Source organism: Rhinatrema bivittatum, chromosome 6, assembly GCF_901001135.1.
Source record: "Rhinatrema bivittatum chromosome 6, aRhiBiv1.1, whole genome shotgun sequence".
Taxonomy (NCBI): domain Eukaryota; kingdom Metazoa; phylum Chordata; class Amphibia; order Gymnophiona; family Rhinatrematidae; genus Rhinatrema; species Rhinatrema bivittatum.
The window spans coordinates 291967312-291994948 of record NC_042620.1 but is presented as its reverse complement, the minus strand read 5'-3'; the positions used below and the strand labels follow the sequence as shown (position 1 = coordinate 291994948).

The 27637-nt window shown below is 45.2% G+C and overlaps 1 long non-coding RNA gene across 2 annotated transcripts in view; it reads right to left on the bottom strand.

Moving 5' to 3' along the window:
- Window positions 1-27637, bottom strand: part of LOC115094369 — a 127352-nt gene that overhangs the window by 38678 nt on the left and 61037 nt on the right. Inside the window, exon 5 of one of the 2 annotated variants that reach the window (XR_003857541.1) lies at window positions 1984-2574. The exons of the other annotated variant lie outside the window; for it this stretch is intronic. This is a non-coding gene — a long non-coding RNA (uncharacterized LOC115094369). Of the gene's footprint in view, window positions 1-1983; window positions 2575-27637 lie in introns of those variants that run through there. 2 annotated transcript variants of the gene reach the window in all.

Genomic DNA, 27637 nt, shown 5'->3' with positions numbered 1-27637 from the left:
TACATAAGAAAACAATTTAACACTTTAACTCACAAGAAATCTTCTATTTGTATTATCAAGAGTACAGACCACATTATCATGGGAAGCCATTTAAATAAGAAAAGAAAAAAAAATAAGTAACTATGTATCTTCATAAACCAAGGAGAGTCTACCAATATCTATCTATCAAGGAGGCTGCAACCAACTCTAACCACCTTTATCCTGAAAAAAATTTTCTAAATGCCCTGGGTCTGTGAAAACCAACTTATTCTTTTGAAAGGAAATTAAACATTTACAGGGAAATTTAAGGAAGAAGGTGGTCCCCAAGGCCAAAACCCTCTGCCTCATCGATAAGAATTGTTTTCTCCTGAGTTGAGTACCTTTGGACACATCAGGAAATATTTGCACTAATTGTCCACAAAAGGTAAAGCTTTTATTCTTAAAGTACTTCTGTAGGACCAAATGTTTCTGACATTCCAAAGCAAACACCACTTTTAAAGTAGATCTCATTTAGATATTGTCCACTGATGCCTCTAAAAATGATGTTGTTAGGACTTTCAGGCTATAAAACATCCATATCTCCATCATTCTTTGCTAAATATTTCTTTACATTTGATATATAATACAAGTTTGAAAATAGTAGTTCTTCTGAAATACATAAAACTTCTTTTACATATTTTTTAAATAGCTCATGGGCAGATAATAATCTAGTAACAGGGAAGTTCAATATACGAAGATTCTTTTTTCTTGTAACATTTTCCAACTTTTCTAGCTGTTTATATATAATTAAAGTGTCCTTTATAAACAAAGATCCCGATGCCTGCAAAGAAGTAACTTGTGTAGCAGTTTGCATTAGTTGACTCTAAATCTTTCAGTCTCTTCTCATGATTTTCCAGGGCAATCTTTGTTTCAGAAGCCAAATTTGTGGCTTGAGTCATAGACTGGACTAATCTCCTATCCATATTGGTTACAGCCCTCCACACATCCATCAAAGTAATATTTTCAGGTTCAGGCATGCTTGATTCCATTTCAAGATGAGGTATACTTCTACCCACTTCTGAGATGTTTTCACTCACTCCTCCCACAGCAATAGTCTGAACCTTCTCATTATCCCCTTTAACGTTAGCTGATGTTATTTCTAACCAGGTGGGGTCAATTAATACATCATTAACCCCACCACTACCAAGGGGTGATGTAGATATTTGGATCTGGGCTGGACTTCCCGTAGCACCCGACGAAAAAGATATATCGGGGGCTGTTTCTCATGAGGTGTAACTCACCCTTCTCTGAAGATGGTCATCCATGGGGCCTCAGACTTCCTTCGCCATGGGTATAGATGTGTTTACCTTTCTCTTTCTCCCCATTTGCTGTGGTAGGATAACTTGTCTGCCAGAATCTCACCCTTTGGCGCGCGGCTTCGGCTGCGAGCCGGCGGCTGTGCACCGCTGTGCTGTGCTTTAAATAGCACACAGCGTCTCCCCGATGGTGTTGGGGGTGGAGCCAAGATCTCCGTTGGCTCCCTTCCGGGTCTGCGTCCTCTGTCCCTGCACTCGCCGGTGCCACTCTCCCCGCAACAGGCTCCCCTTACCTAAATATTTATGGGCGAATTTTAAAACGTGCATGTGTGCAAATACCAGAGGATATGAGCATGGCCAGGCCCGGCGTGCACCGAGTGCATTTTTGAAAGGGTCCAGCCATGCGCATATCTCCTGATATGCGGAGAAGTGCCAGGCTAGCCAAAAGGGGCAGGCCGAGGGGTGTGGTCTGGGCAGGGAGGGATGGAGTGGGGGCCGGCCGGGACAGTGACCATTAGGCCTTGTCCCGGGGAAGCACGCGCTGGCACCTCTGCTCCAAAGGAGCAGGTAAGTTAAAACCCCCAAAAAAGTAGGGTAGGGGTTAGGGGTCGGGATGGAGAGGGTGGGGAAGGGAAAAGGTAGGAAGGTTACTTAGGGAACTGGGAAAGGCCTACCTGCGTTGCTTCGCAAATTTTTTTTAAATCCACCACTTTCACGCATTAGACAACACCCGCCCTCACATGCGCACGTCAATTATAAAATAAGGTGCACATATCGTATTTTATATAGCATGTGAGCAGTGACGTATGCATGTTATAAAATCGGCGCGTCCATGTGCGTGTGCCGGGAACTGCACGCACATGGACGCACACGCAGGGTTCTTAAAATCGACCCCTTAGCTTTTTAGGTTTAGATAATAGATTTTCCTTATTAGGACTGACTTTCTTATTTTAAGCTAACCACCACATGTCTTTATGTCCATATTTTATTTTGGCAACTCCTTATGGATATGTCAGAATCTACTATTGCAATCAATTTACATGAAGAGAAAATATTCTGACCTGCACCTTGGTGTGCAGCTTGCCAAGGTCCCTTTGTTCCTTGTGATACACATGTGCACTTAATTCTTAATCTTCTCCTCTCCAGGAAAAAACAGATATGCCCATGTCATCATCATAAAATCCCTTGGGAAATAACAGAGCTGATTCAAAACAAATGCAACGTGCAAATGTGTCCTGCCATCGTTGATGCACTGATGTTCCTCGTGTCTGCAATTTCTCATCTAGCGCGTTCTGAAAGCCTATACAGATGGAAGAAGGAAGAGGTATACACTAAACGAAGGTCATGTAGAGTCCTGTGAAGCTCTGTTAATTTACCTAGGGTCAGGTAGTGCATTTAGTGAAGGTCAATTGCCACAAACTTTCATTACAAGCAAGGATGAGATGCAAGCAAGTTAATAGAGTGACTGCCTCAAAGCAAGAAAGCTGGTGATAGGACTTCAATTAGCCCTTATTTGGGAGTTGCTGATTTCAAAAGATGCTTAACAGCATCTAAAAACAAACACAGAAGTAATTAACTTAAAAAAAAAAACTGTTCTTTTCTTCTTTATAATATTAATGTTTTATTATTGTTTTCTAATATCTGGAAATTTTAAAATTCCTGTTTAAACTACAAGTGACACATTTATTATTAAAGTGGAGTGGATGAGAGAAAGGGAGGGCCAGGAATGGCTGAAATAGAAGGACAACTGGAAATGAAATTTGGCAGGGAAATGAGATGAAGAAGATAGAATTAATTGAGAGATCGGGGGAGAAGCATTGTCTACATCCAGCAACCCAAACAGAAATAAGTAGTATAGAGAAGCACAAATGAAATTAAAGAATAAAGCGGAACAAAAGAGAAGCAGAGTTGGAATGAAACAAAAATTAAGAAAAAGAAGAAAGAAAATAGGTAGTGGATAAAACATAAGTAGGGCAAAAAAGCTGAAATCAAAACAATAAAAAAAAAATAAAGACAAACTGTACAGAAGACAGAAAGGAAATGTCATAGACTTTTGTATTTGGCGAGTGTCAAAGTCTGCAGCAGAGCAAGTGGCACTTTCTCTTTAAAAAAAAGTGCCACAAGAAAATGCAGCCAGTGGATGTCTATGGTAACTCTGCCTCCTGTATACTCTGAGTATATATTTTGACTAACTCAAATATCTCCTAAGCAGCCCAGCATCCCATCTCTGACTGTATCCAATCCGGGTTATACATGTACCCGGCAGGATCCCCCCCAAAATAGATCCTTATTCTTCTTGCTCATAACCAGAGATAAGCAGTGGTTTTCCCATGTCCAAATGGCTAATGATAATTTATGGACTTTTCTTCTAAGAACTAATCTAAATCCTTTTTAAACAATGCTACGCTAACTGCTTTCACCACATTTTTCTGGAAACAAATTCCACAGTTTAATGGTGTGCCCAGTAAAAAAAAATACTTTCTCCAATTTGTTTTAAATGTGCTGTCTTTTAGTTTTACGTTGCAAAGTGTAAACAACTGTCCCCTGTTTACCCATTCCATCTCACTCAAGATTTCATAGACATCTATCATCCCTCCTCTCAGCCAACTCTCTTCCAGGCTGAAGAGCCCTAGCCTTTCCTCACAAGGGAGTTGTTCCATTCCTTTTATCATTTTGGTCGCCTTTCTCTGTACTTTTTCTAGTTCAACTGTATCTTTTCTGAGATGGGGCAATCAGAAATGTACACAATACTTGAGGTGCAGTTCTACTATGGATCAATGCAGAGACATTATGATATCCTCTGTATTCTCCATTCCTTTCCTAATAATATTAAACAATTTTTTTTTTTTTTTTTTACCATCACCACACACTGGGCCAAGGATGTCAAAGAATTGTTCACAATGATTCCAAGATCCTTTTCCTGGGTGGTGACCGATGCTTTTCAATATATATATAAATGATCTGGAAAGGAATACGAAGAGTGAGGTTATCAAATTTGCGGATGATACAAAATTATTCAGATGGAACTTCAGGTAGGTTATTTCCTTCAGATCTCAAGGATTGAACTGGCCTGTACACCCTGAAGATGGAATTTGCTCAGCGGTGGATAGCATTCTTCTTCACATTTTATGCACTGGATCATGTACATAATATTCATAGAGAAGCATGAATGTGAGCTTTTTATGCTGAATGGGGTAGATTTTCAAAGGGTTGCGCGCGTAAGATATGCGTGTAACCCCTGAAAACCTACCCCTGCGTGCGCCAAGCCTATTTTGCATAGGCTCAGTGGTACGCACAAGCCCTGGGACACGTTCCCGAGTCCTCCGGCACAGCGGCCGTGCCGGAGGTTTGTGTGCTGGCAGCCGGCCGGCAGGCATAACTCAGCAAAACAAGGTAGGGGGGGATTTAGGTAGGGCTGGGGGGTGGGTTAGATAGGGAAAAGGAGGGAAAGGTGGGGGGAACTAAAAAAAAGTTCCCTCCAAGGCCGCTCCGATTTCGGAGCAGCCTTGGAGGGAATGGGGAAACCATCGGGGCTCCCTTTGGGCTCAGCGTGCACAAGTGTGCACCCACTTGCACACGCTGACCCTGGATTGTATAACATGCGTGCGGCAGCTTGCGCATGTTATAAAATCGGGTGTACATTTGTGTGCGCCGGGTAGCGCGCATAAATGTACCCCGCGCACATAAAATTTAAAATCGGCCCCAATGTCTTTACTGTGGGCCAGATTTTCGAACCTATGCGCAGGCGTAGATTTGTGCGCGCTACCCGGCGCGCACAAATCTACATCCAATTTTATAACATGCGCACGCTGCCGCTTGCATGTTATAAAATCCGGGCTTGGCGCATGCAAGGGGGTGCACACTTGTGCACCTTGCGCACGCCAAGCCCTAGGGGAGCCCCAATGGCTTTCCCCGTTCTTTCCTTTCGCCCCTCCCACCTTCACCTCCCTTCCCCTATCTAACCCGCCCCCCGGCCCTACCTAAACCCCCCTCCCTACCTTTATTATTATTATTTAAGTTGCGCCTGCCTCCGGGCAGGCATAGGTTGCGCGCACCGGCCAAGTGCCGGCGCGCAATCCCCCGGCCTAGTGGGCCTTCAGAGGCCTCTGGCCATGCCCCCACCGCCCACACTCTGCCCTTTTTTTCAAGCCCCGGGACATACGCGCGTCCCAGGGCTTGCACGCATCGCCAAGCCTATGCAAAATAGGTTTGGCGCGCGTAACCCCCGTGAGCGTAAATCCAGCCAGATTTACGCGTGCAGGGCTTTTAAAATCTGCCCTTATGTGAGTAGCTGTAAAGTGCTGTGATATGTGCTGGCACAATTTGCATCATAGTATCTTGCAAGACTTTAGGGTAGATTTTAAAAAATTGCGCGATCGCGTACTTTTGTTCGCGCACCAGGCACAAACAAAAGTACGCATAGCCGCGCGTATCTTATAAAATCCGAGGTCGGCACACGCAAGGGGGTGCACATTTGTGCAACCTGCGCGCGCCGAGCCCAGCGCGCGCTGCCTGTTCCCTCCGAGGCCGCTCCGATTTCGGAGCGGCCTCGGAGGGAACTTTCCTTCGCTCTCCCCCCACCTTCCCCTCCCTTCCCCTACCTAACCCACCCCCCGGCCCTATCTAACCCCCCCCGTTACCTTTATTCCACGATTTACGCCTGCAAAAAGCAGGCGTAAATCTGCGCGCGCCGGCCGGCTGCCCCGCTCCGTGTTCTGGTCCCGGGGGCTGGTCTGGAGGCCGCAGCCATGCCCCCGGGCCAAAACCACGCCCGCGTCGCCGCCCCCAAAACGCCGCGTCAAGCCCCCAAAACGCCGCGTCATTCTGCCACGCCCCCCGACATGCCCCCTCCCGCCCCTTTTAAAAAACCCCGGGACTTACACGCGTCCCGGGGCTCTGCGCTCGCCGGCGGCCTATGCAAAATAGGTGCACCGGCGCGTGAGGGCCCTGCGTGCGTAAATCCAGCCGGATTTGCGCGCGCAGGGCATTTAAAATCCGCCCCACTGTGTACATTTTCCTCTATTTGGAGTTTACTCCTTCCTAAAAGTTTTTGTTTTAGGTTAAATGTATTCCAGAAGGCTAGAACTGTGGAAGCAGGGAATATTTTTTTCAGTAACTCATCCTCCAGTAGTAGTGGTTGTAGGTTTTTCATGATTTTCCTTAGATGTATTAGTTCTGGATTGTATGTTGCTATTAGTGGTACCTGATGCATAGTTTTCCTTTCCTTGTATTGTAATAGGTTTTCCCTGGGCGATTTGAGTGATGATGCAATTTTCTTGGAGATGATTTTGGGCTATCACCATGAAAATTACATCCTCATTCAAAACACCCAGGGAAATCCCACTATAATACAAGAAGTGAAAATCCAGGTAGCAGGTACCACTTGTAGTACTATATATCATTACCTCTAGCATTCCCCCTCATCCTTCCCTTTACTAAGCTGTAAAGGCAGATGTAGGTAGCCTAAGATCTACACGACTCTGTACTGTTTAAACCCACTTTGTGTTGCACTTTTTCACTGACTTTATGAAGAGAAGATAACTCTCGAAAGCTCATTGCAGATATTTTATGCATATAGGCTTCAACTCTCCGTGAATCAAGGTGATTTCCTGGTCAATGTGGCATACACAGAAATCATTGTGACTTCTCCAAATGTCAAGCAATAGCTCATGACCCAATAGGGGTACACAGTTACACACACATTTTTTTTTTATTTAATTTTGTATCTTTTTTTCATTTTCTTGTTTGTTTCATTTCTTTTCAAATATTTACAATAAAAAAAACACTAAACAATAAAAAAAACAAAAGAAAAAAATAACCCCTCCCCTTAGAGAAAAATAACCCCTCCCAGGCTCCCTGCCTCTGATTCTCCTCCAGTTGAACCCTCTTAGTTTATTTTTCTTTCCTCATATGGCAGCAGCAGTCTCTAGTCATTCCTGCACTCTGGTAGCATGCTTAGAGATGCTACCAGCAGACCAATGCTGATGCCATTTTTTATTTCTTGCATTCAAAATGGCACCAGCCTGGACCTGGCTTACACCATTTTATAAATACAAAATGTTGCATTCAGCAGTCCACAGGGCAAGACCGCAACCACCATTCTTACCTCCAGTCCCGAGGCCAAGGAAAACCCTCCAAGCTGTGATGCAGCCGACCACCATGCTCCTCCAGGCATGACGCAGCCTGCAAGATGCTGCAGACTACACTCTGCACCTCCCCTAGGTGCACATGCGTGCGTGCATATGACTGGGACTTAAAGGGCCCGCAGTGGGAAAGACCGGCAGAACCCAATTCTGATGTCACTGCCAACAGCCCTTAAAAGGGCCTCGCTCCCAGCCACCTATGCCTCAACAATAGGTTGACTACTTGCTGGTAGTGCTAGTTGCCTCGGGGTGTTCCTGTGCTCCTGGTCTATTCTTGTCAGTGCTTGTCCATGCTCCTGAGTTCTTCATCTTCAGTTGCTCTTGTTCCCTCATGATCAGTCTTCAGTTCTTTATTGTCTTCTTGTGGTCAGTCTTCAGACTCTTGTCTTCAGTGTCTTCCTCTGCCTGTGCTGTTCCTCACCTCCCTGCCTGCCTTTCCCTCAGATGGATCTCTGGCTTGACCCCAGGTTGGAACCTTGACTCTGACTGAACTGTGCCTTCCACTGACCACTGCCTGAATTCAGAGTCTGATTGAACTCCGCCTGCCACTGACCACTGCCTGAATTCAGAGTCTGATTGAACTCCGCCTGCCACTGACCACTGCCTGAATTCAGTCTGATTGAACTCCATCTTCCAATGACCATTGCCTGAACACTGACTCTGCTAATCACTACCAGTCCCAACCGCTGCCTGACTCTGACTTCGACTGTATCTACCTGCCTGGAACCCTGGCCTGTGACTCAACTTCCTCTACAGATCATCATCTCAACACTTCTCCATCTTATTTACAGAAGAGAGATTTTTATAGCCGATATCCTTTTGGGGAAAAAGTGCTCTCACCAGAGGATCAAAGACCTGTGAGCCTACTTTATATTCTAGGTAGGCAAGCAGCAGTGATTGATCCTGCTGCGAGAGACAGTGAGGGCAGAAAATGGATCCAGTTTAACTTTAAGAAGTATTTTTTGGACCTGATCAGCATGGGGAGGTTTTGGATGCCACCTTCCCACTGGGACTGCAGTGATGAAATAGCCTAATCCCCTCTTTTTCCCCCATGAGAAGTCCCCCCCAGAAACAACAAGTAAGGATGGAAAAACAAGATTTGAAGTCCCCCAACTAGATCGCCACACTATAGGACCAGCATGGGTTGGGTGTCCGAGGAGATGACCTAAGGTAGGATTTTTGCTATGAAATTAGGGACCCCTCCTCTATGATTCCATTAGGATAGCTGCTGAGTGAGCTTGGCACAGTAAATAACACCATGGGAGCTCTACCCAGATGCCTGAATAAAAAGACACCTACCTACCCAGAACTACACTTGTACAAGTATGAGAGATGTAACTTCAACTAGAGATGTGAATCGGAACCGGAATTGGTTCGGATTCCGGTTCCGATTCACATGTGGTTTTTTTTTCATTGGGCCCGATCGCGGTTTTGTTTATTGGCTGCGCCCGAGCCGATAAACAAAAAACCCACCCCAACCCTTTAAAACTAATACCTTAGCTTCCCCCACCCTCCTGACCCCCCAAACACTTTTTACAGGTACCTGGTGGTCCAGTGGGGGTCCCTGGAGCGATCTCCCACTCCCGGGCCGTCGGCTGCCACTAATCAAAATGGCGCCGATGGCCCTTTGCCCTTACCATGTGACAGGGTATCTGTGCCATTGGCCGGACCCTGTCACATGGTAGGAGCACTGGATGGCCCGCGCCATCTTGTGCTCCTACCATGTGACAGGGGCTGACCAATGGCACCGGTAGCCCCTGTGACATAGTAAGGGCAAAGGCTATCGGCACCATTTTGATTACTGGCAGCCGATGGCCCGAGTGCAGGAGATCACTCCCGGACCCCCGCTGGACCACCAGGGGCTTTTGGCAAGTCTTGGGGGACCCTCCTGACCCCCACAAGACTTGCCAAAAGTCCAGCGGGGGTCCGGGAGCGACCTCCTGCACTCGGACCATCGGCTGCCAGTATTCAAAATGGCACCGATAGCCTTTGCCCTTACTATGTCACAGGAGCTACCGTTGCCATTGGTCAGCCCCTGTCACATGGTAGGAGCACAAGATGGCGTCCGAAGCCCGATTCACATCCCTAACTTCAACATTATTGACTAATGGACTTTAATTTATGATTACAAATCAGTAAACTCTTATCTTTACACCCAGACCCTGGTCCTCTCTGATTTATCAAGCCTCTCATCTCATGGGATGCATCTACATTATTTAAACACACTGAATCAAAACACCATGATCCGGGCCACAAGCAAGAGCGTTCTCCCATAAGAGGAATCCCCCCAGGATTTAGAATCAAGCATGGGATGGAATTTGCTAGCCGGAGCAGCCCCCGAAGGAAAATATGTGTGCCCTTGGGGTTAAAACCCTACTAAGGGTTACACTTTATTAAACATTTCATCAATTTCCATCAAATGAAAACATGTTTTTAAACAACATGAACTAAAACAAATACAATTTTATTTGTTTTTCTTTCATTTCATTTTAAAAACAAATTAAAATGAAATGGGACATTTTTTTTGTTTCAAACAAAAGCATATCCCTATCACCCAAGGACTGCAGAGAAATTAATCTAAAGCATTCAGCAAGCACACAAGATTGAATTTCACTGCGGACTTAAGGGACAGACTTTTAATTTGATTGGACTAGGAACAAAAGATGGTCAATGGTTTTCTTTTTATAAATTGCAAAAAGCTAGCTTTTCTGTCTGTTCCAATGATAACAAATATTTCTTTTACTAAACAGGTGTTTTTATCCCCTATAGAGCGTGAGTCTAAATATGTAATATAAAAGTGAATGTATTGTTTTGTTTTCATCATTTGTAGTAGTAATTTTCTCTACTCTGGCCAAAGCATTACATGTGTTTGTGTATTTCCTATGTCCATTTTCAAATTACACCTGCAGAGTTATTTATGTAAATCTGCCCTGCTGAGGAATCATTAGCAAAATTATTGGCAATTCTAAAATTAGTAACTTCTTTCCTTAGCCTAGCCACTGTGACCAGGGGAATTTCCAGTGCTTTCCCTCTTGCATGGCTCATGTGGAAAGGGCACAGGTTTTATTATAAGCTGCGAGTTTAAAGCCCCGATTGCCTTCGTTCTACACCGTGCGAGCAATGATGAAAAGCAAATAACATCTGACTCCTAGCAATAATCTAATCAACCTAATCTTTACCATGGAAAGAGAACGTGTGCAAGTGACGTCATTAGTCTGCTAGACCATAGCACAATGGCCATAATGCCTGTTCACAAGAAAACCCATCTAGTCAAAACCAGAAACAAGAATCCAACTCTAATGAAGCAAGTGGCCCATTATAGTAATGTTCAAATCCGGTCAAACAGTCAGGAGTTGAAACCTTTATTTATTTATTTTTATATACCGACATTCAAACATGGGGATCACGTCGGTTTACATGAGAACTTGAGTGATAATGTGACAGCGGTCAAATTATCTTTACATTGTAACATGGTAACATTGTGAAACTTACATTTAAGTGAAAGGTTTAACAGTTATAACATTTTAACAAAACATTGACTGACACGCTATTTAGTTTCTTGGTATTATTGTAATAGCTGACGTTTTCAAGATTGAGGAAACCTTTGTTGGTGGTGTTAAGGGGTTATCTTGGTGGGTTAAGTGAGGGGGATAGAGGGCTGGTTGCTTGGGGTAGGAGCCTAGTAGTGTGGGTTAATTGTTGTCAGGATAAGCTTTGCGGAATAGCCAGGTTTTTAAGGCTTTCTTGAAGTTCTGTGAAGAGGGTTCCATTCTGAGTTTTGCTGATAGTTTGTTCCACAATGTGGGGCCTGCTATAGAAATTGTGCGTTTTTGTGTAGAGGTGAGGTGTGCCTGTTTGATAGAAGGGACAGCTAGAAGTCCAGTGTTTTTAGAACGTAGGTTTCTTTGAGAGTTGTATGGATGAAGGGTGTTCTTTAACCAGTAAGTCTTTTCGTTGTTGAGGGATTTGTGCATGAGAGTGAGGGTTTTATATTGAATTCAGTGGGTTATGGGGAGCCAGTGGAGGTCTTTCAGTATGGAGGTGATGTGAGTGGAATGCTTGCTATTTGTGAGGGATCTGGCTGTCACATTTTACAGTAGCTGGAGTGGCTTGAGGGTGGAGGCAGGGAGTCCGAGGAGAATGGAGTTATAATAATCAAGTTTAGATAGGATGAGGGCCTGGAGTATTGACCGGTAGTCTTGTGTGTGTAGTAGGGGTTTGATTTTTTTGAGGACTTGTAGTTTGAAATAGCCCTCCTTTATTATTGTGTTTATGAAGGTTTGCAGGTTGAGCTCGGAGTCTAGTGTGATGCCTAGATCTCTTACGGTTGCGACAAATTGGCTTTGGGAGGAAGTGAGATCTTGGATATTCCATGGATATTCCATGTAGGATTTCAGTTTTGGAGTGGTTAAGGGTGAGTGATATTTGTGATAGAAGTATTTTTATTTGAGTCTTTGTGTAAAGAGAGGCAGTTCATTTGAAGTCTTAGGGAAGGGTGTTAAAACTAATGGGAGCGCACATTTAAAACAAATCGGAGAAAGTTCTGTACATTTACAACTAATCGGAGAATGTTCTTTTTCACTCAACGCACAATTAAACTCTGGAATTTGTTGCCAGGGGATGTGGTTAGTGCAGTTAGTATAGCTGTGTTTAAAAAAGGATTGGATAAGTTCTTGGAGGAGAAGTCCATTGCCTGCTATTAATTAAGTTGACTTAGAAAATAGCGACTGCTATTACTAGCAACAGTAACAAGGGATAGACTTAGTTTCTGGGTACTTGCCAGGTTCTTATGGCCTGGATTGGCCACTGTTGGAAACAGGATGCTGGGCTTGGTGGACCCTTGGTCTGACCCAGTATGGCATGTTCTTATGTTCTTAACTGTTCCATTATAATGGATCCCTCATGATAAATGATCTTTCTCAGATTTTGACTGGTCTGCAAATCTTATTAATTGATGGAGCAAGTCTGGTAGCTTGACTTGAACAAAGAGGATAGGGTGGACAGTACCATTAGATTGGAGTCTATCTGGCTCTTCCGCCAAGCTTTCCCTGACACTTAATGCTGCTTAGATGCTATAATAAACTCAATCATAGGCTTCCTCGTTGAGTTTCTTATTCTGACTCTCTTGTTCGGTCGCTGCTCCTTGTCAGTCTTCCCTGCCCCTTCTTCTAATTTGAAAACTCTTTTAGGCAGCTCCTGGTATTAATGCCTATAACAGATCTCAGCTCGGAGTTGATCTATTCAAGTTTTTGTACTCACATACCATATTTTCCGTAGTCATTCATCTTGACCTGTTCCTTTGTTCCCCTATTAAAGATACTGTGCTCAATTGTTTTTTGTAACTATACTACGATACTGGGTTCAAATGTTTCTTGTAATCTGTACTATGTTCAACTTGTTCTTTGTTTTATTGTTCTATGAAAAGCCCCCCTTTTTGGGCGTTTCACTGTTTTATGTAAACCGGAGTGATTTGTATTTCATACAAGAACCTCGGTATATAAAAATCAAAAATAAATAAAATAAAAAAATTAATGTACTTCAGGCCTTGCTCCTCATAGCCTTGTAGGCCCAAAGAATCTTTAAAATGGATTCTACATTTGATCAGAAACCAATGTATCAATACTAATAATGGTGTCCTACCTTCGGCCTCCAGTAATAATTTTGGCCTACGCCTCTGCACCAACTGCAGATAACCCCTATGATCTTTTTCAAAATGCCTAAGTATACTATATTGCAGTATTCACCTTGGCACTGTCTGCATCACGGTTCTAAGGACCAATCCATGCAGATAGGGCCTCAGCTGCCTTACTAAAATGTAAGTTTAGGAAAGTTGTTTTTGTCCCCACAGCCACCTGAGTTGCCATTGATAGCACATAATCAATCATAACCTTTAAGTCTAGATCCTCATCTTATTGGCAGGGGGTGGGAGGACAGAGGGGCCTGGGGAGACCTCAGATGAGTTTGGCTCAGGTCCATTGCCAAACAGGCAATGGACCTGAGTTAGTGACAGCAGCCGTATATTTTGTATGGGTTTTGGGTTTTTTTTATTTATTTTTTTTTTTGGGAGGGGGGGTTTCGCAGTAAATAATGTGTGCTATTTTTGCTAATAGTACACGCTATTTGCCAAAATGAACACACTAAAAGATATTTGGGGTTTATGTAAGCAGGTGGGATTTGTTTCACATCCAAACTGAAAATGAACTTTTCTGAATTCCTTATTCATTTCAAACCAATGCACATCCCTAGTAATGACATATTTGTAATTGGTCATGGGGTCAGCAGGGTATGAATAGAAATAATACATTAAGAACCTAGAGGAATGGATAAGTACCTACTACTGCTGGAATGCAAGCACTACTGAAAGATTTTGCCTGTTAATGAATAATGACTATATGAATATCTATTAACTATCTTAGCAAATTTGAGCATTGGCTATTATCTCCCGGCACTCTCCTTTTTCCTTCTGCTTGTAACCCACTAAAGACACGTTACTTCCCTATAAGATGTAGTGTATAAGCTGTAGTACTTTAATTTATAACCATTTAAACTTTTCTTATTGGTAACCAGGATTCATATTACCTGAATATACGATGGAGCATCACTACACTATATAATATAATTGAATTATGCTTCTTCTCTGGGAGTCATGTGCAATCATTCATTTAGCAGATTTAACATCATACAATACACCAGTTTTTCTTAACCCAGTCCTCTGAACACACCTACCTAGTCAGGTTTTCAATGAATATGCACGAGACAGATTTGCAAACAATGGAGACAGTGCATGCAGATCTATCTCGTGCATGTTCATTGTGGATATCCAGAAAACCTGACTGGCTAGGTGTGTCCCGAAGACTGGGTTGAGAACCCCTGCACTAACAATCTAACAACAGTGGCAAATGGACTTTTACCTGCACTATTGCACTGTCATTGTACATGGAAGCCATTAAAGAGTACCTCAGCCAAGCCACTCAGTTTATAGTGTAGCTAGATTGAGATGTTTCCCCATAATGTTGGATTAAGAAGTCATTTTATATTTAAATGTGAGGCTGTCTTCCTGGTGTCATACAATTCCATCTAATTCCCCATTGTTTGTGCATACCTTCTATAGTACTACTTATAAGATAAATGGTAATAAAATATACAATTAGAAAGTAGTTATTTTTCTCACTTCCTACAAAAAAAAACCAAAACAAAAACTATTCAGTCTAATGCTTTTCATTGGGGATTTATAACATATTCTTACCACAAATATTTCAAAACGTTTTCCAAAATTCCTTTTATAGCTTGACCATTCTGCCACAGACTTTTATCCATAGAATAGTACTTGCAGTATAAAATGCTCTCTACTACCCCACCGATGTGACAATTTTATTCTGAATGTAGTCATCTCTAAAGAGCAAGAATATATTTCCATTCTGATGTATTCATTTACCTCACTGCTGAGCCTGCAAATTAGTGCTGCCTATAATGGTGTTTCATTTGGTGATGTTTATACACCTGTCCTATGAAAACTGGAATAAGAACACAAATCATTCTCTTTAGCTGCTGATCAGTTCCAGAGAGAAAGTCATTGATGACCCGGACATAACCACCATAGTACTTCACAGCTACTTTATTAGACTGGGAGTACATAGTCAAGTATGTTCCTTATGTGGCCATTCTGAGATCTTTACAGTGTTAGTTTCTGGGTGAGGCTGCAGGACAGAAAAGAGTGGGACTCTGACAAGATGTCCTGAAGCTGAAGTACAAAACATGTCCCACTGGACAATCACTCTATGACAATACAGTACAGCAGTGGTTCCCAAACCAGTCCTGGCGGACCCCCAGCTAGTCAGGTTTTCAGGATATCACAATGAATATGCATGAGATAAAATGTGCATGCTATCTTCCAGGACAGATTTGAGAACCTCTGCAGTACAGGAACTTGGAATGAGAGGTAGTGCGCTCGCTGACACGGGACAGGCCCACGAACAGCTCCCTCACCTTCCCGGAACCACCCCGGCATGACACCGATGCAGGCCGCTCCGATCTCCCCAAGCGGCTTGGAGCTGCCGTCGTCACCGCTGCCTGCGGCAGGGAGCCACTGCTGGGATCGTCCCTGCGCAGCAGGGGAAGCCACTGTCTCCACTTCGCTGTGGCTAGGAAGCCTCCGTCGACACTCCTCTTCGCGGCCCTGGTGCCACCGCCATTTGTTCATCTCGCGGTGGGAGTGCCACCATCGTTGCCTCCAGCTATGCGGCAGGAACGCCGCCAATTTTGCTGCCTGTCCCTGGCTCCTGCATAGGCGCGCACACGCACCTCTGGTCAATATTTAAAGGGCCAGCAGCGGGAAAAGCTCTGCAGCCCCAACAGATGATGTCATCAGCCTGTTCCTCCACCAGCCCTATAAAAGGACTCAGCTTCCATTCCTCGGGGCCTTTGCATTGGGTCTTCACAGTTGCCTGTGGTCTCTTCACCAGTCAAGGTCCTTCGTGGTCTCCTTGTGTCTAGATGGCTCTTCGTTAGATGTTCCTGATGTTCCTTATGTTCCTGGTCTCCTTCGTTGGATGTTCCTGGTCTCATTCCTCGTCGGAGCTCCTTCGTCGCCTGTTCCATGTTCCTGATGTTCCGAGTTCCTGATGTTCCAGTCCTGGTCTTGATGTTCCTGTCTCCGGCTCTTCGTCCTGCTTCTAGGTTTCCTGCTCGTCCACCTTTCCTGGCGTGCCATCATCATGGTTCATAACTAGACCATAGAGGGGCTATGTAGGGTGCTTTGTGGCACAAGGCCTATCTTCATGTCTGCAGCGCAAGTATCCAGAAGGCCCTTGCTTTTAATGCTGAGGTCTGTTTCTGAATCCGAGTTCTGAATCCTTGAATCCAGATTCTTGAATCCTGTTCCCTGTCTTCAGAGTTCCTTGTTCCTGCTTCCATGCCCTAGACTCAAGCCAGAGCCTGCTCCACTTCATCGTGGTCCGCGACCAGCCATAGGAAGCTGTGTAGGGCGTGCCTCCGTGCAGGCCTCTCCTGAATCTTCGTCATGTTTCCAGTTCCAAGTCTTCGTCTTCTCATCTGAAATCTGCTTCACTTCCAGTGTAGTCCGCGACCAGCCATGGGTGGCTGTGTAGGGTGCGCTGTGATGTAGTGCTCACCCTGTACTAGTGCCTGAATCCTGAATCCTCATCTTCCAAGTTCCTCGAGTCCTCGTCTGAGTCTTCCATGTTCCTGAGTTCCATGTCTCATTTTGTTCCTGCCCTCAGCCTCCGTCTGGCCTCATGTACTCGTCATTCCCTAGTGGCGGGTCTGGAAGGGCTACCAAGTGGCCGGAGGGCTACTCTTGAGACCAGCATTGCATTGCTGGGTCTCGCCTGTATGTGCAGGTCCAGTGAAGGTCTGAGCCTGCCTTGTTCCAGTTCCTCGATGTTCCACATCTCGATCCTGGTCCAGCCTTGTTCCAGCTCCTGCCCGTGCTTGGGGCTTCTCCCTGAGCCGTGCTGTGCTCCAAGGGCTCACATCCCTCTAGAACAAGTGACCGCACCCCTGTGCTCGCAACAGAGTTGTGTGAATAATTCACATTCAAACTCAAACCAGGCAGATTTCAACCTGCTTTCAATTCAACTGCAAAAAAAGCCCCCCAAAAACAAAAAACTTCATTTTCCCATATTCACCCGGAAAGTTCAAAGCACACCAGCAAGAAAAGAATAAAAATCCAGAGCAAATGTGAAATATCCAGTGAAATCCATTTCTGATTTTCCAGTGATCCAAACTGAATTGCCAAAGATTCAATACAAAATCTGAGAAACCTGACCCAGCTCGCTAGCAAGTCTGAAATTTATTCAGGCTTACATAGTTTTCTTTATTATTAATATTATTTGTAGCCCACCTTTACATATGATACTCAAGGTGGATTTCAGTTAGGGTTACCAACTGGTTCTAAATTTTTAGAACAAGATGATCTAGTCCCCCTACTTGCAGGGATTTGTAGTTCTGGGGTCCCTATTGCCAGGGCCGGTGCAAGGGGATTGAGTGCCCTAGGCACCTTCAGCCTTGCACCACCCCCAGCCCCGCCCCCGGTCACAGCCCCGACTCCAGGGGCAGGGACCACATGCCGCCACTGCCCCACCCTCCCAACCTCCCCCTCCACCCCAAAAAAACCTCACAAAACACCTGGTCCAGCGGGGAGCCCGGGAGTGCTCCACCAATGCTGGTTCATCAGCTGCCACTAATCAAAATGGCGCCGGTGGCCTTCAGCCCCTACCATGTGACAGAGGCTACCAGTGCCATTGGTTGGCCCCTGTCACATGGTAGGGGCTAAAGGCCACAGCACCATTTTGGTTAGTGGCAGCTGAGGCCCCGAGAGCGGCAGATCGCTCCTGGGCCCTCCGCTGGACCACCAAGGGGGCGTCGGGAGGGTGGCACGACGGGGAGGGGGGGGGAAGCAGGGTGAGGCAGGGGCTGGGCAGAATTTTGAACGGGCACTTTTTGCCCTTTCAAAATTCTGCTGCTTGAAGTGGCCGCGAGCGGCGGCGGTGCCCCCTAAATCTCGGCGCCCTAGGCACAGGCCTAGCTCGCCTAGTGGTTCCTCCGGCCCTGCCTATTGCATTCCCTAAGAAAAACCAGATTACAAGTCCCTGCATGCAGTGGGGCAAAGCCAGGACTGGATCATCCTTCCCTGAAAAATCCAGAGCCAGTTGGCAACCCAATGTAATACTTAAATCTATAGCATCCACCAGCTGCAGCTCATTTTCACCCTGAGATCCAGGCATTACTGTAGTATAACACACAAGGGCAAATTTGAAAACTGATTTGCTTGACAACCTCTGGCTCATAGTACTAGAATCTGTCAGAGGGGATTTACAAAAGAACATGGAGGATTTAGCTAAGCAAAGATAGAAAAAACACATACACGAAGGGAAAGAGATGTGACAATTTCTAACCATTGCAAGACCCAGGGTGAGCAAGGGGACTCCCCTCCCTGCCTCTGGCAGGGCACACAATTATTGTACAGATTGCACAATTATTATTGCCCAGCTACTAAGGGAAACTCATTTCATCTAAGAAGGACAAAAGGTCACATCAAGTTGACCATGGAACTAGGAACATTGACTCTGCACAGATATTATAAGCAGATTTATTACAGTACGGCTAACCCTCTGAAAGCTATTAAACCATACAAAATTCAATAAATGTAATAGAAATATGGATATCTGTCCAGTCTGGTGGCTCAGTGAGAGTATTATGCATTGCCATTGAGCAGGTCCCTGGTTTGATCCTTGAGTTGGCTCAGGTCAGCTGGTGCTGGGGCTTCTGCAGAGGCAGTATTTACATCCACTGGTGTAGTATTAGATTTACACACTGGGGCCTCTAAACACAAACACATTTCAAGGTTTACTTTTTTTTTTTTGTAATTTTATGGTGGGGGGGGGGGGGGGCCTCTTAAACTTGACATAGTTTAGGTCTTGGCCTGTCTTAATCCAGCCCAGTCATGGTGGGAGGGAGCTATGGTTAAGGGTGACACCTGATGGCCACATTTAGGGTCATTGATTACAGGTTCAAGGAGGAGATCTTGTGCATGGCCCAGGACCAGAAGCCATTGCTGCTGGGGACAGGAGGAGAAATATAAAATGGGGAAAAATGCCCAGTAGTTATGAGTGAAAGCTCATGGCAAAAGAATCATAGTCCAAGTTCCAAATGAGCTGGAGGCCCAGGAGAGCAGAAAGAAATAAACTGCCAGGTCAAAAATAAAAACAAAGAAACAAACATAGACTCTGCATATACTGCTTATTATTTCTTGAATTAACTACTAATCAAGATCAGAGACACAATCACAAACTTCTATACTCTGTTTGTGTTCAGGCCCCAGTGAAAATCTCAGGAAGATGCTAATAGGTCATCTTCTCATTCAATATTAATTTAACTTTCTATATGAGACTATATGTAGCAATAGTCTCACTTCCCCTTTTCAGTGCCCATAATATTAAATAAGACAAATATAAGGAACAAGCTCCACAGCAAGTTAAGAAGTGTGAAGAAACAGAGTAGATGCCCCAAGGGCATGGCTACCTAGGGTTTTCCCATTTCTAGTTCTTCATCCTTCTAGAAGGAAGGCTTGTGAGTGGTGCCCATTTTGACCATCTCTTTTTAATTTATGCTGTTGGTACCTGTCGTGGTACATGTGGGTACAAATGATATAGGAAGGAGCAGAAAGAAGGTTCTGGAGGCTAAATTAGGGATTTTTGGGGAGGAAATTGAAATCCGGAACCTCCAGGGTAGCATTCTCAGAAATGATCCCTGATCCAAGTGCAAGACCCCAGAGGCAGGCTAAGTTCCAGAGTTTCAATGTATAGGAATGAGACAATGTTACAGGAAGAGGGTTTTAGATTTGCTAGGAATTGGGGAACATTTTTTGGGGGGAAGGGGAAGCCTACTTTTACAGGATGAACTCCACATTAACCAGGAAGGCTCCCTGATGTGGAGGAGTAGTCTAGTAGGGATGTGAATCGTTTTCCATATCGTCTTAACGATAGAAATCGTGTGGCAGGGCAAGAAAATCGTCTTAGGCACGATTTTTTAGTTAAAAAATCGTTAAAAATCGTTTTTTCCGATTAGTGCGCACTAACTCGAGTTAGTGCGCACTAACAGGAGTTAGTGCGCACTAACTGGGAGTTAGTGCGCACTAACTGAAAATGATACAATTTGACACTTTTCAGGTCAGTTAAGGTCAGTTTAGGAATGAATATGTATTCCTATTGGCTGCCCTCTTATTTATTCATGTTACCAAGTTTCCTACTGACAGTATATGGGGGATGGGAAATGGAAACAGTTGGTAGCTTGACAAAACAAGTAATGTGATCAGTCAATGTGACTAGAACTTGTGCCCTAACCCTGATACCAGGGGTATTGTGATCTTCCTGCACACAGTGCCCTATCCCTATTAATACCAGGAGTGTTGTGATCTTCCTGCACACAGTGCCCTATCCCTAATACCAGGGGTGTTGTGATCTTCCTGCACACAGTGCCCTATTCCTGATACTGGGGGTGTTGTGATCTTCCTGCACACAGTGCCCTATTCCTGATACCGGGGGTGTTGTGATCTTCTTGCACACATCCCGATATCAGGGATAGGGCACTGCGTGCAGGAAGATCACAACACTCCTGGTATTAATAGGGATAGGGCACTGCATGCAGGAAGATCACAACACTCCTGGTATTAATAGGGATAGGGCACTGCATGCAGGAAGATCACAACACCCCTGGTATCAGGGATAGGGCACTGTGTGCAGGAAGATCACAATACCCCGGAGGAGTGAGGGTCAGGCAGCTCCCCCCTGTCTGTGAAGCCAGCCTCTCACTAGTAATGCAGGGAGGGAGCTGTCTCAGACTTCACCATCCTCCCCCCCCCCTTACCCACACACCATTCACTAGCTGGGACATGGGGGAAGTCAGGAGTGAGGGTCAGGCAGCTCCCCCCTGTCTGTGAAGCCAGCCTCTCACTAGTAATGCAGGGAGGGAGCTGTCTCAGACTTCACCATCCACCCCCCCCCCCCTCACCCACACACCATTCACTAGCTGGGACATGGGGGAAGTCAGGAGTGAGGGACAGGCAGCTCCCCCCTGTCTGTGAAGCCAGCCTCTCACTAGTAATGCAGGGAGGGAGCTGTCTCAGACTTCACCATCCTCCCCCCCCCCCCTCACCCACACACCATTCACTAGCTGGGACATGGGGGAAGTCAGGAGTGAGGGTCAGGCAGCTCCCCCCTGTCTGTGAAGCCAGCCTCTCACTAGTAATGCAGGGAGGGAGCTGTCTCAGACTTCACCATCCTCCCCCCCCCCCCTCACCCACACACCATTCACTAGCTGGGACATGGGGGAAGTCAGGAGTGAGGGTCAGGCAGCTCCCCCCTGTCTGCGAAGCCAGCCTCTCACTAGTAATGCAGGGAGGGAGCTGTCTCAGACTTCACCATCCTCCCCCCCCCCTCACCCACACACCATTCACTAGCTGGGACATGGGGGAAGTCAGGAGTGAGGGTCAGGCAGCTCCCCCCTGTCTGTGAAGCCAGCCTCTCACTAGTAATGCAGGGAGGGAGCTGTCTCAGACTTCACCATCCACCCCCCCCCCCTCACCCACACACCATTCACTAGCTGGGACATGGGGGAAGTCAGGAGTGAGGGACAGGCAGCTCCCCCCTGTCTGTGAAGCCAGCCTCTCACTAGTAATGCAGGGAGGGAGCTGTCTCAGACTTCACCATCCTCCCCCCCCCCCTCACCCACACACCATTCACTAGCTGGGACATGGGGGAAGTCAGGAGTGAGGGTCAGGCAGCTCCCCCCTGTCTGTGAAGCCAGCCTCTCACTAGTAATGCAGGGAGGGAGCTGTCTCAGACTTCACCATCCTCCCCCCCCCCCCCTCACCCACACACCATTCACTAGCTGGGACATGGGGGAAGTCAGGAGTGAGGGTCAGGCAGCTCCCCCCTGTCTGCGAAGCCAGCCTCTCACTAGTAATGCAGGGAGGGAGCTGTCTCAGACTTCACCATCCTCCCCCCCCTCACCCACACACCATTCACTAGCTGGGACATGGGGGAAGTCAGGAGTGAGGGTCAGGCAGCTCCCCCCTGTCTGTGAAGCCAGCCTCTCACTAGTAATGCAGGGAGGGAGCTGTCTCAGACTTCACCATCCTCCCCCCCCCCTCACCCACACACCATTCACTAGCTGGGACATGGGGGAAGTCAGGAGTGAGGGTCAGGCAGCTCCCCCTGTCTGTGAAGCCAGCCTCTCACTAGTAATGCAGGGAGGGAGCTGTCTCAGACTTCACCATCCTCCCCCCCCCCCCCTCACCCACACACCATTCACTAGCTGGGACATGGGGGAAGTCAGGAGTGAGGGTCAGGCAGCTCCCCCCTGTCTGTGAAGCCAGCCTCTCACTAGTAATGCAGGGAGGGAGCTGTCTCAGACTTCACCATCCTCCCCCCCCCCCCCCCCACCCACACACCATTCACTAGCTGGGACATGGGGGAAGTCAGGAGTGAGGGTCAGGCAGCTCCCCCCTGTCTGTGAAGCCAGCCTCTCACTAGTAATGCAGGGAGGGAGCTGTCTCAGACTTCACCATCCTCCCCCCACCCCTCACCCACACACCATTCACTAGCTGGGACATGGGGGAAGTCAGGAGTGAGGGTCACGCAGCTCCCCCCTGTCTGTGAAGCCAGCCTCTCACTAGTAATGCAGGGAGGGAGCTGTCTCAGACTTCACCATCCTCCCCCCCCCCCCCCCCCTCACCCACACACCATTCACTAGCTGGGACATGGGGGAAGTCAGGAGTGAGGGTCAGGCAGCTCCCCCCTGTCTGTGAAGCCAGCCTCTCACTAGTAATGCAGGGAGGGAGCTGTCTCAGACTTCACCATCCTCCCCCCCCCCCCCCCTCACCCACACACCATTCACTAGCTGGGACATGGGGGAAGTCAGGAGTGAGGGTCAGGCAGCTCCCCCCTGTCTGTGAAGCCAGCCTCTCACTAGTAATGCAGGGAGGGAGCTGTCTCAGACTTCCCCGTCCTCCCCCCCCCCCTCACCCACACACCATTCACTAGCTGGGACATGGGGGAAGTCAGGAGTGAGGGTCAGGCAGCTCCCCCCTGTCTGTGAAGCCAGCCTCTCACTAGTAATGCAGGGAGGGAGCTGTCTCAGACTGGTATCAGGGTTAGGGCACTGTGTGCAGGAAGATCACAACACTCCTGGTATTAATAGGGATAGGGCACTGTAAGAGATGACTGTAGTAGATTGAATAAAGATCTGATGTTTCTGCTCTCCTCACACCAAACAAAAACAACACACAAGCAGAGAAGCCCTTCTTACAAAGCTGAGCTAGTGAGTTAAGTAGGAGGAAAAGTAAACATACTGGTGCCAGTGTGGCTACTTAAAAAATACACTTACCAACAATCAATTACATATATTTGAACTGTGTACAGTTCCAGCCAGGACCACCTTTCTAAAATGCACAGTGATTGGCAAATTCAACATGCACTAGCATTTCAGGTGCCTGCTAACAAAAATAATAAACAAACAAGTTCTAGTCACGTGAGTGCTGATCATTACATTACTTTTTTTGTCAAGCTTCCAACTGTTTCCATTTCACATCCCCCCAACCATATTGGTAACATCAATAGATAAGAGCACAGCCAGCCAATAGGAATACATACATACATATTCATTCCTAAGTGACCTTACTGACCTGGGAAGTGTGAACACTTTGTTTCATTTTCTATTGGTGTTCGTTAGTTTCCAGTTCCATTTCCCATCCCCCCAACCATCACCTCAGTGGTAACCTTGGTAATATCAATAGATAAGAGGGCAGCCAGCCAATAGGAACACATATTCATTCCTAACTGACCTTCAGTGACCTGGAAAGTGTTTATTTGTATCATTTTCAGTTAGTGCGCACTAAATCGAGTTAGTGCGCACTAACTCGAGTTAGTGCGCACTAACACGATTTAACGATTTTTAACGATAAATCGTTAGAATTTCTATTGTATCGTGTTCTATAACGATTTAAGACGATATAAACATTATCGGACGATAATTTTAATCGTTGAAAAACGATTCACATCCCTATAGTCTAGTGGTTAGAGCAGGGGGCTTTGAACCACCAAGCCCAGGGTTCAAATCCTTGTGACCTTGAGCAACTCACTTTACCCTCCATTGCCTTAGGTGCAAACTTAGATTGTGAGCCTGCTGGGGACAGAGCAATAGTTACAGTACCTAAATATAATCCACTTTAAAGTGCCAAAAAGTGGAATTTAAAAAGGAGATAAAGCAGCTTTTAAATGATGGAAGGAAAGCCTGTAGTCACTCAGAAGCATATGGCTTTGAGAGAGGTATCTCCCAAGGATACTTGCAAAACAGAGAAATTAGACTATCTCCTTAGAGAGATTGTGGTTAAGACTGAAGTGGCCCAAATAGATGTAGATAAAAAGTACACAGATATGAATGATTTTATACTGTTGATAAACAAGTTTTAAGTACAAATAGAAATAAAACTAAAATAGAAAACAAACTTTAAAAGTTCTGTATGTGATTGCCTGAAATCTATATAGTAAGGTTGGACAGTTAGAATCATATGATAATACAGACATTATGGGTATCAGAGACATGGTGAAAGGAGGATAACCAAGGGGACCCTGCAATATCAGGGTATAAATTACATAGACATGACAGGGCAGATCAAATTGGTAGAGGGGTGGCACTATATGTAAAAGATGACATAGAGTCAAGCATGAAAACAATCCTGCAGGAAACAAAATGCACTGCACTATGGAATCTTTATGAGGGTGATTGGGGCTTTAAACTTGCAACTTATAAAAAAAATTGTATTTGAACTCTATGGACATTGCTGAACTTTCATGTCCTGTCTGTATGTAAAACACACTGGATGAATTTTTTGGAAATTAATGGAATATATGAAATTTTAAACAAACAAATAAATAAATAAGGTGAAAGAGGCAGTTAAAGCCAAAAGGTAAGCAGACCTAAATGAAGAAAATAGGCAAGAGCATAAGTACTGGAAAGTTAATTGTTAAAAAAAAAAAAAAAGTAATAAGACAGGTTACGACAGAATTTGAGAGGAAGCTTGCCAGAGAGGCAAAACCTAATATCTTTTTCAAGTACATGCAAAGCACAGTTCCAGTAAGGCAGTCAATTGGGCTGCTAGATGACTGAAGGATAAAAAGTTTGTCAGAGAGGATATGGAAATAGCAGAAAAACTGAATAATTCTTTGCCTTAGTCTTTACTGAGGACATTGGGATCATAGTCATACCTGAAAACATTCATCAATGATGATGATTCTGAGCAACTCAAATAAATCTCTGTGATAGAATGGAGGTTGTAATAAATCAAATTGATAAACTAGAAAGTAGCAAATCACTAGGACTGGATGTCATCCACTCTGGAGTCCAAAAATAATTGAAAACATAAAATTGCAAACCTGTTACTATAATCTGTAATTTATCCTTTAAACCAGCCACAATATCTGAAGGCTAGAGAGTGACCAATGTAACACAGATTTTTTAAAAAGGCTCCAGAGTAATCTCGGAAACTATAAACTAGTGAGCCTGACATTGGTGCCAAGCAAAATGGTAGAAGCTAGGAATGTGCATTCGTTTTCAATGAATGTGCAATCCGCAACGCATCAGTCCCTGTTAGTTTGATGCGTCGGTTTGCGAAACGCATGGCGATCCCCCACGAATAAAACATATCATATTAGTTTCATTCTTTTGGTTCGCAGTGATTTCTTAGCGGCTGTTTGAAATAGGAGAAGGCAATATGGGAGTATCCATAAGAAAAACCAGCCCTTTCCTGTGAGTCATAAGTGACCTCACAGCCCTGTCATAGAGTGGGTCAGACAGGTTGGCAAGGAGACGAGAATGCAACCTATCAGAGCTAAGCATTTTTCTAATGCAGCCAATCACCGCTCTTACTCATTGCTCTGTGACGCTGATCCTGATGACGCTGTACTATTTATACTTTAAGCATGCGGCATGCCATGCTTTCTTTACAGGGGTTGTCGGGGGAGGTGGCTTTACTCAGAGCTAGTCTGAGTGTATCAGATCTGTATTCAGTTGCTAGCTACTTTGATAGAATTTTCCATTGAAAAAGATATTTGTTCATTTTTGCTGCAGTGCCAGCCAGCCAGGCTTTTTTTGACCGCACTTTTTTTTATTGAACTCATATGATCTCTCTATCTCTCCCTCTGAGACAAGCTGCTAGAATTGGCATTTTGCTGCTTATCTTACCCCCCTGGGGTAGGTAGTTGCAGGCACAGGCAGGGTGTGGGTGGCAGATAGTGTGAGTTGGTATTTTCAAACAAGAAGCAGCATCACTAGGAATTGTGCTTGCTCAGGCTTCCAGTCAAGTCTTTTCTCTGCTGTTTCATATTTTTGTGCACACAGAGCAGTCTCAGTTGTAGTGTACATCAAGGCACTGAATAGTGCATCTGTGGGAAGTTTTGCAGACTTATATATATTGGGACAGCAGTGCTCTTGTAAGCCATATCCCATAATTTTAACTTCCTTTTAAGTTAATTTTATAACTTTATAACCCATGCCATTATTTTAAACATGTTTATCTCTAATTTTAGCGAACAATTCCAGAGTATACGGATTGCAATTGAGTACATATTCTACATGCACTTCAATCCTAAGGTAAAATGGAGACAAGTACTTATTAATTTTTCTCTGTCCTTTCACTTTATTAGTCGCCTCGTTTCCTCAGATACTATAGAACTTGTATATATATGTTGATGTTGATACTGTAAAAAGACTTTTTTACTTTTTTTACTTTTTGTTAGGTTATTTAAATTCATTTTATGATTATTATTAAAATTTATTCTTAATGTATTTTTTATAGAGCCCCTGATGCAGCCATAGAGTGAAACTTTGGCCAGAATCGGGCATATCAAATCCATCTGAATAAAATTCTTTTCCAAGGCATCGGTCTTGCTTTTGTTTCTTCACATATATGGGGACAGCAGTGCTTTTTTAAGCCAAATCCCCAGTAGGCCTCTTTTGTAGTTACAAATTTGGTGTGTGTGGACATACAGCAGTCTCAGTTGTAGTGTACATCAAGGCACTGCATCGTGCATCTGTGGGCAGTTTTGCAGACTCACATATATTGGGACAGTGGCGCTCTTTTAAGCCAAATCCCCAGTAGACCTCTTTTGTAGTTACAAGTTTGGTGTGTGCACATACAGCGGAGTCAGTTGTAGTGTACATCCAGGCACTGTGGGCAGTTTTCCACACTCACATATATTGGGACCCAGGTGTTCATTCACCAATAAAGAACTAATTCTTTTAATTGAAATCCCTAGTAGGCAGTGACATTAAATCTATGATGTCAGGGAAAGGTAGACGTGGTCGATTGATTGGGACTGGCAGAGGAAGCACTTCAAAAGGCAGTGCCGGTCCCCCATTAAAGTTAAAAAGGGAGCTGTTCCAATCTAAACTCTCTGGAGGGGCAGGTAGTTCCATCCAGAAAAAACTGAAATTTAAAGATGATGCACCGCCACCACCTGTTTCTGACCCTGTAGTTTTGGAGGTGAGGGAAGGGGAGGCTGAGTCATGCAAGACAAAAGGGCGAGACCCAAAAGCAGCAGTGTGACAGTAGACTCGACTTACAGTTGAAAATGTAGCACAGGCACTGTTTGCTTCTAATTCTGATGAAGAATCATCTTGTGTGGGATTCTCATCATCAGA